Source organism: Carcharhinus amblyrhynchos, chromosome 7 (assembly GCF_965287045.1).
Source record: "Carcharhinus amblyrhynchos chromosome 7, sCarAmb.v2.hapA, whole genome shotgun sequence".
NCBI classification, from domain to species: domain Eukaryota; kingdom Metazoa; phylum Chordata; class Chondrichthyes; order Carcharhiniformes; family Carcharhinidae; genus Carcharhinus; species Carcharhinus amblyrhynchos.
Window position 1 is genome coordinate 106177183 of NC_137330.1, and position 9444 is coordinate 106186626.

General features: G+C 56.6%; 19 non-coding genes and 2 pseudogenes across 19 annotated transcripts; all 21 read left to right on the top strand.

Annotated features, from left to right (window-relative positions):
* Nucleotides 1–114: 114 nt before the first annotated feature.
* LOC145346316 (5S ribosomal RNA) lies at nucleotides 115–233 on the top strand. Its single transcript, XR_013887669.1, has one exon. It is a non-coding gene; the product is annotated as a 5S ribosomal RNA (ribosomal RNA).
* Nucleotides 234–566: 333 nt separating this feature from the next.
* LOC145346161 (5S ribosomal RNA) lies at nucleotides 567–685 on the top strand. Its single transcript, XR_013887520.1, has one exon. It is a non-coding gene; the product is annotated as a 5S ribosomal RNA (ribosomal RNA).
* Nucleotides 686–1018: 333 nt separating this feature from the next.
* On the top strand, nucleotides 1019–1137 carry LOC145346093 (5S ribosomal RNA). Its single transcript, XR_013887455.1, has one exon. It is a non-coding gene; the product is annotated as a 5S ribosomal RNA (ribosomal RNA).
* Nucleotides 1138–1470: 333 nt separating this feature from the next.
* On the top strand, nucleotides 1471–1589 carry LOC145346317 (5S ribosomal RNA). The gene has a single exon (XR_013887670.1). It is a non-coding gene; the product is annotated as a 5S ribosomal RNA (ribosomal RNA).
* Nucleotides 1590–1922: 333 nt separating this feature from the next.
* LOC145346097 (5S ribosomal RNA) lies at nucleotides 1923–2041 on the top strand. The gene has a single exon (XR_013887459.1). It is a non-coding gene; the product is annotated as a 5S ribosomal RNA (ribosomal RNA).
* Nucleotides 2042–2374: 333 nt separating this feature from the next.
* Nucleotides 2375–2483, top strand: LOC145345686 (5S ribosomal RNA; annotated as a pseudogene).
* A 333-nt stretch (nucleotides 2484–2816) lies between these two features.
* On the top strand, nucleotides 2817–2935 carry LOC145346255 (5S ribosomal RNA). The gene has a single exon (XR_013887609.1). It is a non-coding gene; the product is annotated as a 5S ribosomal RNA (ribosomal RNA).
* Nucleotides 2936–3268: 333 nt separating this feature from the next.
* LOC145345963 (5S ribosomal RNA) lies at nucleotides 3269–3387 on the top strand. Its single transcript, XR_013887330.1, has one exon. It is a non-coding gene; the product is annotated as a 5S ribosomal RNA (ribosomal RNA).
* A 333-nt stretch (nucleotides 3388–3720) lies between these two features.
* On the top strand, nucleotides 3721–3839 carry LOC145345964 (5S ribosomal RNA). The gene has a single exon (XR_013887331.1). It is a non-coding gene; the product is annotated as a 5S ribosomal RNA (ribosomal RNA).
* A 333-nt stretch (nucleotides 3840–4172) lies between these two features.
* On the top strand, nucleotides 4173–4291 carry LOC145345965 (5S ribosomal RNA). The gene has a single exon (XR_013887332.1). It is a non-coding gene; the product is annotated as a 5S ribosomal RNA (ribosomal RNA).
* A 333-nt stretch (nucleotides 4292–4624) lies between these two features.
* On the top strand, nucleotides 4625–4743 carry LOC145346094 (5S ribosomal RNA). The gene has a single exon (XR_013887456.1). It is a non-coding gene; the product is annotated as a 5S ribosomal RNA (ribosomal RNA).
* A 333-nt stretch (nucleotides 4744–5076) lies between these two features.
* Nucleotides 5077–5195, top strand: LOC145346318 (5S ribosomal RNA). Its single transcript, XR_013887671.1, has one exon. It is a non-coding gene; the product is annotated as a 5S ribosomal RNA (ribosomal RNA).
* Nucleotides 5196–5528: 333 nt separating this feature from the next.
* On the top strand, nucleotides 5529–5647 carry LOC145346163 (5S ribosomal RNA). Its single transcript, XR_013887521.1, has one exon. It is a non-coding gene; the product is annotated as a 5S ribosomal RNA (ribosomal RNA).
* A 333-nt stretch (nucleotides 5648–5980) lies between these two features.
* Nucleotides 5981–6099, top strand: LOC145346095 (5S ribosomal RNA). Its single transcript, XR_013887457.1, has one exon. It is a non-coding gene; the product is annotated as a 5S ribosomal RNA (ribosomal RNA).
* Nucleotides 6100–6432: 333 nt separating this feature from the next.
* Nucleotides 6433–6551, top strand: LOC145346319 (5S ribosomal RNA). The gene has a single exon (XR_013887672.1). It is a non-coding gene; the product is annotated as a 5S ribosomal RNA (ribosomal RNA).
* A 333-nt stretch (nucleotides 6552–6884) lies between these two features.
* On the top strand, nucleotides 6885–7003 carry LOC145346098 (5S ribosomal RNA). Its single transcript, XR_013887460.1, has one exon. It is a non-coding gene; the product is annotated as a 5S ribosomal RNA (ribosomal RNA).
* A 333-nt stretch (nucleotides 7004–7336) lies between these two features.
* LOC145345687 (5S ribosomal RNA) lies at nucleotides 7337–7445 on the top strand (annotated as a pseudogene).
* A 333-nt stretch (nucleotides 7446–7778) lies between these two features.
* LOC145346256 (5S ribosomal RNA) lies at nucleotides 7779–7897 on the top strand. Its single transcript, XR_013887610.1, has one exon. It is a non-coding gene; the product is annotated as a 5S ribosomal RNA (ribosomal RNA).
* A 333-nt stretch (nucleotides 7898–8230) lies between these two features.
* On the top strand, nucleotides 8231–8349 carry LOC145345966 (5S ribosomal RNA). Its single transcript, XR_013887333.1, has one exon. It is a non-coding gene; the product is annotated as a 5S ribosomal RNA (ribosomal RNA).
* A 333-nt stretch (nucleotides 8350–8682) lies between these two features.
* On the top strand, nucleotides 8683–8801 carry LOC145345967 (5S ribosomal RNA). The gene has a single exon (XR_013887334.1). It is a non-coding gene; the product is annotated as a 5S ribosomal RNA (ribosomal RNA).
* A 333-nt stretch (nucleotides 8802–9134) lies between these two features.
* Nucleotides 9135–9253, top strand: LOC145345968 (5S ribosomal RNA). Its single transcript, XR_013887335.1, has one exon. It is a non-coding gene; the product is annotated as a 5S ribosomal RNA (ribosomal RNA).
* Nucleotides 9254–9444: the final 191 nt, after the last annotated feature.

Sequence of the window (9444 nt, forward strand, 5' to 3'; positions counted from 1 at the left end):
CCCAAACACTGCGTCAGTGTTTCCCTCCCTCCCTCCTCCTCTGACCACAGCACAAAGCCAATTGTCGGCATCTGAGTTGTGAGCGTGAAAAGGCCAGAAATGAGAGCAGCCAGCGCCTACGGCCATACTAGCCTGAAAACGCCCGATGTCGTCTGATCTCGGAAGCTAAGCAGGCTCAGGCCTGGTTAGTACTTGGATGGGAGACCGCCTGGGAATACCAGGTGCCGTAGGCTTTTGCTGCCAGCCGGGGCTGCCCGCAACGCCGGCTGTCGGCCCAGAGGCGGCTCACGTTTTGGCTGAGGAACTTTGCTGGTGATTTGTGGGAGAAGTCGGAACAGCAATACCCAGGAAGAAGTGCCAAGCAGACTATCTCTGGTGTCTCAGTGCTCAGGCCAGCAATATCCACCAAGAAGTGACAAGCGCAGTATCTCTGCTGATTCAGGGAGCTTTGCCCCAAACACTGCGTCAGTGTTTCCCTCCCTCCCTCCTCCTCTGACCACAGCACAAAGCCAATTGTCGGCATCTGAGTTGTGAGCGTGAAAAGGCCAGAAATGAGAGCAGCCAGCGCCTACGGCCATACTAGCCTGAAAACGCCCGATCTCGTCTGATCTCGGAAACTAAGCAGGCTCAGGCCTGGTTAGTACTTGGATGGGAGACCGCCTGGGAATACCAGGTGCCGTAGGCTTTTGCTGCCAGCCGGGGCTGCCCGCAACGCCGGCTGTCGGCCCAGAGGCGGCTCACGTTTTGGCTGAGGAACTTTGCTGGTGATTTGTGGGAGAAGTCGGAACAGCAATACCCAGGAAGAAGTGCCAAGCAGACTATCTCTGGTGTCTCAGTGCTCAGGCCAGCAATATCCACCAAGAAGTGACAAGCGCAGTATCTCTGCTGATTCAGGGAGCTTTGCCCCAAACACTGCGTCAGTGTTTCCCTCCCTCCCTCCTCCTCTGACCACAGCACAAAGCCAATTGTCGGCATCTGAGTTGTGAGCGTGAAAAGGCCAGAAATGAGAGCAGCCAGCGCCTACGGCCATACTAGCCTGAAAACGCCCGATCTCGTCTGATCTCGGAAGCTAAGCAGGCTCAGGCCTGGTTAGTACTTGGATGGGAGACCGCCTGGGAATATCGGGTGCCGTAGGCTTTTGCTGCCAGCCGGGGCTGCCCGCAACGCCGGCTGTCGGCCCAGAGGCGGCTCACGTTTTGGCTGAGGAACTTTGCTGGTGATTTGTGGGAGAAGTCGGAACAGCAATACCCAGGAAGAAGTGCCAAGCAGACTATCTCTGGTGTCTCAGTGCTCAGGCCAGCAATATCCACCAAGAAGTGACAAGCGCAGTATCTCTGCTGATTCAGGGAGCTTTGCCCCAAACACTGCGTCAGTGTTTCCCTCCCTCCCTCCTCCTCTGACCACAGCACAAAGCCAATTGTCGGCATCTGAGTTGTGAGCGTGAAAAGGCCAGAAATGAGAGCAGCCAGCGCCTACGGCCATACTAGCCTGAAAACGCCCGATGTCGTCTGATCTCGGAAGCTAAGCAGGCTCAGGCCTGGTTAGTACTTGGATGGGAGACCGCCTGGGAATACCAGGTGCCGTAGGCTTTTGCTGCCAGCCGGGGCTGCCCGCAACGCCGGCTGTCGGCCCAGAGGCGGCTCACGTTTTGGCTGAGGAACTTTGCTGGTGATTTGTGGGAGAAGTCGGAACAGCAATACCCAGGAAGAAGTGCCAAGCAGACTATCTCTGGTGTCTCAGTGCTCAGGCCAGCAATATCCACCAAGAAGTGACAAGCGCAGTATCTCTGCTGATTCAGGGAGCTTTGCCCCAAACACTGCGTCAGTGTTTCCCTCCCTCCCTCCTCCTCTGACCACAGCACAAAGCCAATTGTCGGCATCTGAGTTGTGAGCGTGAAAAGGCCAGAAATGAGAGCAGCCAGCGCCTACGGCCATACTAGCCTGAAAACGCCCGATCTCGTCTGATCTCGGAAGCTAAGCAGGTTCAGGCCTGGTTAGTACTTGGATGGGAGACCGCCTGGGAATACCAGGTGCCGTAGGCTTTTGCTGCCAGCCGGGGCTGCCCGCAACGCCGGCTGTCGGCCCAGAGGCGGCTCACGTTTTGGCTGAGGAACTTTGCTGGTGATTTGTGGGAGAAGTCGGAACAGCAATACCCAGGAAGAAGTGCCAAGCAGACTATCTCTGGTGTCTCAGTGCTCAGGCCAGCAATATCCACCAAGAAGTGACAAGCGCAGTATCTCTGCTGATTCAGGGAGCTTTGCCCCAAACACTGCGTCAGTGTTTCCCTCCCTCCCTCCTCCTCTGACCACAGCACAAAGCCAATTGTCGGCATCTGAGTTGTGAGCGTGAAAAGGCCAGAAATGAGAGCAGCCAGCGCCTACGGCCATACTAGCCTGAAAACGCCCGATCTCGGAAGCTAAGAAGGCTCAGGCCTGGTTAGTACTTGGATGGGAGACCGCCTGGGAATACCAGGTGCCGTAGGCTTTTGCTGCCAGCCGGGGCTGCCCGCAACGCCGGCTGTCGGCCCAGAGGCGGCTCACGTTTTGGCTGAGGAACTTTGCTGGTGATTTGTGGGAGAAGTCGGAACAGCAATACCCAGGAAGAAGTGCCAAGCAGACTATCTCTGGTGTCTCAGTGCTCAGGCCAGCAATATCCACCAAGAAGTGACAAGCGCAGTATCTCTGCTGATTCAGGGAGCTTTGCCCCAAACACTGCGTCAGTGTTTCCCTCCCTCCCTCCTCCTCTGACCACAGCACAAAGCCAATTGTCGGCATCTGAGTTGTGAGCGTGAAAAGGCCAGAAATGAGAGCAGCCAGCGCCTACGGCCATACTAGCCTGAAAACGCCCGATCTCGTCTGATCTCGGAAGCTAAGCAGGATCAGGCCTGGTTAGTACTTGGATGGGAGACCGCCTGGGAATACCAGGTGCCGTAGGCTTTTGCTGCCAGCCGGGGCTGCCCGCAACGCCGGCTGTCGGCCCAGGGGCGGCTCACGTTTTGGCTGAGGAACTTTGCTGGTGATTTGTGGGAGAAGTCAGAACAGCAATACCCAGGAAGAAGTGCCAAGCAGACTATCTCTGGTGTCTCAGTGCTCAGGCCAGCAATATCCACCAAGAAGTGACAAGCGCAGTATCTCTGCTGATTCAGGGAGCTTTGCCCCAAACACTGCGTCAGTGTTTCCCTCCCTCCCTCCTCCTCTGACCACAGCACAAAGCCAATTGTCGGCATCTGAGTTGTGAGCGTGAAAAGGCCAGAAATGAGAGCAGCCAGCGCCTACGGCCATACTAGCCTGAAAACGCCCGATCTCGTCTGATCTCGGAAGCTAAGCAGGCTCAGGCCTGGTTAGTACTTGGATGGGAGACCGCCTGGGAATACCAGGTGCCGTAGGCTTTTGCTGCCAGCCGGGGCTGCCCGCAACGCCGGCTGTCGGCCCAGAGGCGGCTCACGTTTTGGCTGAGGAACTTTGCTGGTGATTTGTGGGAGAAGTCGGAACAGCAATACCCAGGAAGAAGTGCCAAGCAGACTATCTCTGGTGTCTCAGTGCTCAGGCCAGCAATATCCACCAAGAAGTGACAAGCGCAGTATCTCTGCTGATTCAGGGAGCTTTGCCCCAAACACTGCGTCAGTGTTTCCCTCCCTCCCTCCTCCTCTGACCACAGCACAAAGCCAATTGTCGGCATCTGGGTTGTGAGCGTGAAAAGGCCAGAAATGAGAGCAGCCAGCGCCTACGGCCATACTAGCCTGAAAACGCCCGATCTCGTCTGATCTCGGAAGCTAAGCAGGCTCAGGCCTGGTTAGTACTTGGATGGGAGACCGCCTGGGAATACCAGGTGCCGTAGGCTTTTGCTGCCAGCCGGGGCTGCCCGCAACGCCGGCTGTCGGCCCAGAGGCGGCTCACGTTTTGGCTGAGGAACTTTGCTGGTGATTTGTGGGAGAAGTCGGAACAGCAATACCCAGGAAGAAGTGCCAAGCAGACTATCTCTGGTGTCTCAGTGCTCAGGCCAGCAATATCCACCAAGAAGTGACAAGCGCAGTATCTCTGCTGATTCAGGGAGCTTTGCCCCAAACACTGCGTCAGTGTTTCCCTCCCTCCCTCCTCCTCTGACCACAGCACAAAGCCAATTGTCGGCATCTGAGTTGTGAGCGTGAAAAGGCCAGAAATGAGAGCAGCCAGCGCCTACGGCCATACTAGCCTGAAAACGCCCGATCTCGTCTGATCTCGGAAGCTAAGCAGGCTCAGGCCTGGTTAGTACTTGGATGGGAGACCGCCTGGGAATACCAGGTGCCGTAGGCTTTTGCTGCCAGCCGGGGCTGCCCGCAACGCCGGCTGTCGGCCCAGAGGCGGCTCACGTTTTGGCTGAGGAACTTTGCTGGTGATTTGTGGGAGAAGTCGGAACAGCAATACCCAGGAAGAAGTGCCAAGCAGACTATCTCTGGTGTCTCCGTGCTCAGGCCAGCAATATCCACCAAGAAGTGACAAGCGCAGTATCTCTGCTGATTCAGGGAGCTTTGCCCCAAACACTGCGTCAGTGTTTCCCTCCCTCCCTCCTCCTCTGACCACAGCACAAAGCCAATTGTCGGCATCTGAGTTGTGAGCGTGAAAAGGCCAGAAATGAGAGCAGCCAGCGCCTACGGCCATACTAGCCTGAAAACGCCCGATCTCGTCTGATCTCGGAAGCTAAGCAGGCTCAGGCCTGGTTAGTACTTGGATGGGAGACCGCCTGGGAATATCGGGTGCCGTAGGCTTTTGCTGCCAGCCGGGGCTGCCCGCAACGCCGGCTGTCGGCCCAGAGGCGGCTCACGTTTTGGCTGAGGAACTTTGCTGGTGATTTGTGGGAGAAGTCGGAACAGCAATACCCAGGAAGAAGTGCCAAGCAGACTATCTCTGGTGTCTCAGTGCTCAGGCCAGCAATATCCACCAAGAAGTGACAAGCGCAGTATCTCTGCTGATTCAGGGAGCTTTGCCCCAAACACTGCGTCAGTGTTTCCCTCCCTCCCTCCTCCTCTGACCACAGCACAAAGCCAATTGTCGGCATCTGAGTTGTGAGCGTGAAAAGGCCAGAAATGAGAGCAGCCAGCGCCTACGGCCATACTAGCCTGAAAACGCCCGATGTCGTCTGATCTCGGAAGCTAAGCAGGCTCAGGCCTGGTTAGTACTTGGATGGGAGACCGCCTGGGAATACCAGGTGCCGTAGGCTTTTGCTGCCAGCCGGGGCTGCCCGCAACGCCGGCTGTCGGCCCAGAGGCGGCTCACGTTTTGGCTGAGGAACTTTGCTGGTGATTTGTGGGAGAAGTCGGAACAGCAATACCCAGGAAGAAGTGCCAAGCAGACTATCTCTGGTGTCTCAGTGCTCAGGCCAGCAATATCCACCAAGAAGTGACAAGCGCAGTATCTCTGCTGATTCAGGGAGCTTTGCCCCAAACACTGCGTCAGTGTTTCCCTCCCTCCCTCCTCCTCTGACCACAGCACAAAGCCAATTGTCGGCATCTGAGTTGTGAGCGTGAAAAGGCCAGAAATGAGAGCAGCCAGCGCCTACGGCCATACTAGCCTGAAAACGCCCGATCTCGTCTGATCTCGGAAACTAAGCAGGCTCAGGCCTGGTTAGTACTTGGATGGGAGACCGCCTGGGAATACCAGGTGCCGTAGGCTTTTGCTGCCAGCCGGGGCTGCCCGCAACGCCGGCTGTCGGCCCAGAGGCGGCTCACGTTTTGGCTGAGGAACTTTGCTGGTGATTTGTGGGAGAAGTCGGAACAGCAATACCCAGGAAGAAGTGCCAAGCAGACTATCTCTGGTGTCTCAGTGCTCAGGCCAGCAATATCCACCAAGAAGTGACAAGCGCAGTATCTCTGCTGATTCAGGGAGCTTTGCCCCAAACACTGCGTCAGTGTTTCCCTCCCTCCCTCCTCCTCTGACCACAGCACAAAGCCAATTGTCGGCATCTGAGTTGTGAGCGTGAAAAGGCCAGAAATGAGAGCAGCCAGCGCCTACGGCCATACTAGCCTGAAAACGCCCGATCTCGTCTGATCTCGGAAGCTAAGCAGGCTCAGGCCTGGTTAGTACTTGGATGGGAGACCGCCTGGGAATATCGGGTGCCGTAGGCTTTTGCTGCCAGCCGGGGCTGCCCGCAACGCCGGCTGTCGGCCCAGAGGCGGCTCACGTTTTGGCTGAGGAACTTTGCTGGTGATTTGTGGGAGAAGTCGGAACAGCAATACCCAGGAAGAAGTGCCAAGCAGACTATCTCTGGTGTCTCAGTGCTCAGGCCAGCAATATCCACCAAGAAGTGACAAGCGCAGTATCTCTGCTGATTCAGGGAGCTTTGCCCCAAACACTGCGTCAGTGTTTCCCTCCCTCCCTCCTCCTCTGACCACAGCACAAAGCCAATTGTCGGCATCTGAGTTGTGAGCGTGAAAAGGCCAGAAATGAGAGCAGCCAGCGCCTACGGCCATACTAGCCTGAAAACGCCCGATGTCGTCTGATCTCGGAAGCTAAGCAGGCTCAGGCCTGGTTAGTACTTGGATGGGAGACCGCCTGGGAATACCAGGTGCCGTAGGCTTTTGCTGCCAGCCGGGGCTGCCCGCAACGCCGGCTGTCGGCCCAGAGGCGGCTCACGTTTTGGCTGAGGAACTTTGCTGGTGATTTGTGGGAGAAGTCGGAACAGCAATACCCAGGAAGAAGTGCCAAGCAGACTATCTCTGGTGTCTCAGTGCTCAGGCCAGCAATATCCACCAAGAAGTGACAAGCGCAGTATCTCTGCTGATTCAGGGAGCTTTGCCCCAAACACTGCGTCAGTGTTTCCCTCCCTCCCTCCTCCTCTGACCACAGCACAAAGCCAATTGTCGGCATCTGAGTTGTGAGCGTGAAAAGGCCAGAAATGAGAGCAGCCAGCGCCTACGGCCATACTAGCCTGAAAACGCCCGATCTCGTCTGATCTCGGAAGCTAAGCAGGTTCAGGCCTGGTTAGTACTTGGATGGGAGACCGCCTGGGAATACCAGGTGCCGTAGGCTTTTGCTGCCAGCCGGGGCTGCCCGCAACGCCGGCTGTCGGCCCAGAGGCGGCTCACGTTTTGGCTGAGGAACTTTGCTGGTGATTTGTGGGAGAAGTCGGAACAGCAATACCCAGGAAGAAGTGCCAAGCAGACTATCTCTGGTGTCTCAGTGCTCAGGCCAGCAATATCCACCAAGAAGTGACAAGCGCAGTATCTCTGCTGATTCAGGGAGCTTTGCCCCAAACACTGCGTCAGTGTTTCCCTCCCTCCCTCCTCCTCTGACCACAGCACAAAGCCAATTGTCGGCATCTGAGTTGTGAGCGTGAAAAGGCCAGAAATGAGAGCAGCCAGCGCCTACGGCCATACTAGCCTGAAAACGCCCGATCTCGGAAGCTAAGAAGGCTCAGGCCTGGTTAGTACTTGGATGGGAGACCGCCTGGGAATACCAGGTGCCGTAGGCTTTTGCTGCCAGCCGGGGCTGCCCGCAACGCCGGCTGTCGGCCCAGAGGCGGCTCACGTTTTGGCTGAGGAACTTTGCTGGTGATTTGTGGGAGAAGTCGGAACAGCAATACCCAGGAAGAAGTGCCAAGCAGACTATCTCTGGTGTCTCAGTGCTCAGGCCAGCAATATCCACCAAGAAGTGACAAGCGCAGTATCTCTGCTGATTCAGGGAGCTTTGCCCCAAACACTGCGTCAGTGTTTCCCTCCCTCCCTCCTCCTCTGACCACAGCACAAAGCCAATTGTCGGCATCTGAGTTGTGAGCGTGAAAAGGCCAGAAATGAGAGCAGCCAGCGCCTACGGCCATACTAGCCTGAAAACGCCCGATCTCGTCTGATCTCGGAAGCTAAGCAGGATCAGGCCTGGTTAGTACTTGGATGGGAGACCGCCTGGGAATACCAGGTGCCGTAGGCTTTTGCTGCCAGCCGGGGCTGCCCGCAACGCCGGCTGTCGGCCCAGGGGCGGCTCACGTTTTGGCTGAGGAACTTTGCTGGTGATTTGTGGGAGAAGTCAGAACAGCAATACCCAGGAAGAAGTGCCAAGCAGACTATCTCTGGTGTCTCAGTGCTCAGGCCAGCAATATCCACCAAGAAGTGACAAGCGCAGTATCTCTGCTGATTCAGGGAGCTTTGCCCCAAACACTGCGTCAGTGTTTCCCTCCCTCCCTCCTCCTCTGACCACAGCACAAAGCCAATTGTCGGCATCTGAGTTGTGAGCGTGAAAAGGCCAGAAATGAGAGCAGCCAGCGCCTACGGCCATACTAGCCTGAAAACGCCCGATCTCGTCTGATCTCGGAAGCTAAGCAGGCTCAGGCCTGGTTAGTACTTGGATGGGAGACCGCCTGGGAATACCAGGTGCCGTAGGCTTTTGCTGCCAGCCGGGGCTGCCCGCAACGCCGGCTGTCGGCCCAGAGGCGGCTCACGTTTTGGCTGAGGAACTTTGCTGGTGATTTGTGGGAGAAGTCGGAACAGCAATACCCAGGAAGAAGTGCCAAGCAGACTATCTCTGGTGTCTCAGTGCTCAGGCCAGCAATATCCACCAAGAAGTGACAAGCGCAGTATCTCTGCTGATTCAGGGAGCTTTGCCCCAAACACTGCGTCAGTGTTTCCCTCCCTCCCTCCTCCTCTGACCACAGCACAAAGCCAATTGTCGGCATCTGGGTTGTGAGCGTGAAAAGGCCAGAAATGAGAGCAGCCAGCGCCTACGGCCATACTAGCCTGAAAACGCCCGATCTCGTCTGATCTCGGAAGCTAAGCAGGCTCAGGCCTGGTTAGTACTTGGATGGGAGACCGCCTGGGAATACCAGGTGCCGTAGGCTTTTGCTGCCAGCCGGGGCTGCCCGCAACGCCGGCTGTCGGCCCAGAGGCGGCTCACGTTTTGGCTGAGGAACTTTGCTGGTGATTTGTGGGAGAAGTCGGAACAGCAATACCCAGGAAGAAGTGCCAAGCAGACTATCTCTGGTGTCTCAGTGCTCAGGCCAGCAATATCCACCAAGAAGTGACAAGCGCAGTATCTCTGCTGATTCAGGGAGCTTTGCCCCAAACACTGCGTCAGTGTTTCCCTCCCTCCCTCCTCCTCTGACCACAGCACAAAGCCAATTGTCGGCATCTGAGTTGTGAGCGTGAAAAGGCCAGAAATGAGAGCAGCCAGCGCCTACGGCCATACTAGCCTGAAAACGCCCGATCTCGTCTGATCTCGGAAGCTAAGCAGGCTCAGGCCTGGTTAGTACTTGGATGGGAGACCGCCTGGGAATACCAGGTGCCGTAGGCTTTTGCTGCCAGCCGGGGCTGCCCGCAACGCCGGCTGTCGGCCCAGAGGCGGCTCACGTTTTGGCTGAGGAACTTTGCTGGTGATTTGTGGGAGAAGTCGGAACAGCAATACCCAGGAAGAAGTGCCAAGCAGACTATCTCTGGTGTCTCCGTGCTCAGGCCAGCAATATCCACCAAGAAGTGACAAGCGCA